The sequence below is a fragment of the Pygoscelis adeliae genome, unplaced genomic scaffold (assembly GCF_000699105.1).
Source record: "Pygoscelis adeliae isolate BGI_AS28 unplaced genomic scaffold, ASM69910v1 Scaffold197, whole genome shotgun sequence".
In the NCBI taxonomy this organism is placed as follows: domain Eukaryota; kingdom Metazoa; phylum Chordata; class Aves; order Sphenisciformes; family Spheniscidae; genus Pygoscelis; species Pygoscelis adeliae.
Genome location: NW_008825105.1, coordinates 2,753,163 through 2,754,450, shown reverse-complemented (window position 1 = coordinate 2,754,450; position 1,288 = coordinate 2,753,163).

The window sequence follows — 1,288 nt, the reverse complement described above, 5'->3', positions numbered from 1 at the left end:
AGGGCACGACCTGGCTGGGCTCGGCAGCTGCGGGAGCGCCTTGGGGTGCTGGGCCGGTGGAAAGCGGGACCGGAGGGCAGCTCTGCTGTTTGCAAGGGAGAGGCGGGAGGGGGGGACTGGAAATCAGGGTGGAGGGGGGAAGACAAAGACCTTTATGAAATATTCAGGGGTTTTTTGTTTGCTCGCGGGAGCCTCTCGCAGCCTGCCCCCCTGCAGCCGGCATCCCAGGGGTGCAGGGGGACCCTCTGCTCCACCCCGTGACCGTCCCTGCGCTGGGAGCTGCTGGCACCGTCTCTCTTCCGGGGTGTTTCTGCTCCCTGAGTCAGGAGAGGGATCGCCAGCCAGGAAATTGCAGCGGGTTATAAGGCTGGGAGCTGGGAGCGGGGCCGGGAGGAAGGTGTGCGGCGATTCCACCTGTCCAGGGACACGGGGTCCCACGGCCCCAGCGGTCATCCTGCCCACAGGGTCATCTTGCCCACAGGGTCCTCCCAGCCAACCGTGCTGCCCCTGCAGCCTCTCGTATCCCCTTTTGTCCTAATAACCCCTAAAGATACAATAAAGGGGGCTGGAGGTGATGGAAAACGTCCAGCTAAGCCAAGGCACCCGCTGCGGAGAGGAGGGGAGGGAACTGCAGCTGGACAGGAGGATGCCGAGGAGTCCCTGGGTCTAGTTATGCTCTCCCTACAAAAATGCATAACCCTTGGGCTGCCTTCATGGGACAGGGACCTTCCCTGAGGGAGAAGGTTTGCAAGAGCAGGTCTGCTTTAGACAGGACAGATACAGCACAGCCAGCCCAGGAGAGCAGCACGCATGGAAACCGGGAGCTCATCCGCACACTGGGACTTTCCAAAGGCAGAGGCCAAGGGCAAGGCTCTCCATCCCGGCCCTGCAGAGCCATCCTGCACCCACATAGCTCTGCTTGCTGCCAGCGGGTCCCCCACGCAAAGCGTCGGCATCCTAAACCCATGCGGGAACCGACCCCTTCCAGGGGAGCAGGAGATCAGCATCAGCTGAAGGACAGATGCCCAGACGTGCCCATTACACCTGTCGTGGTTTAACCCCCGCCGGCAACCAAGCCCCACCCAGCCGCTCGCTCACTCCCCCCCGGTGGGATGGGGGAGAGAATCAGAAGGGTAAAAGTGAGAAAACTCGTGGGTTGAGATAAAGACAGTTTAATAGGGAAAGCAAAAGCCACGAACGCAAGCAAAGCAAAACAAGGAATTCATTCCCTCCTTCCCATGGGCAGGCAGGTGTTCGGCCATCTCCAGGACAGCAGGGCTCCATCACG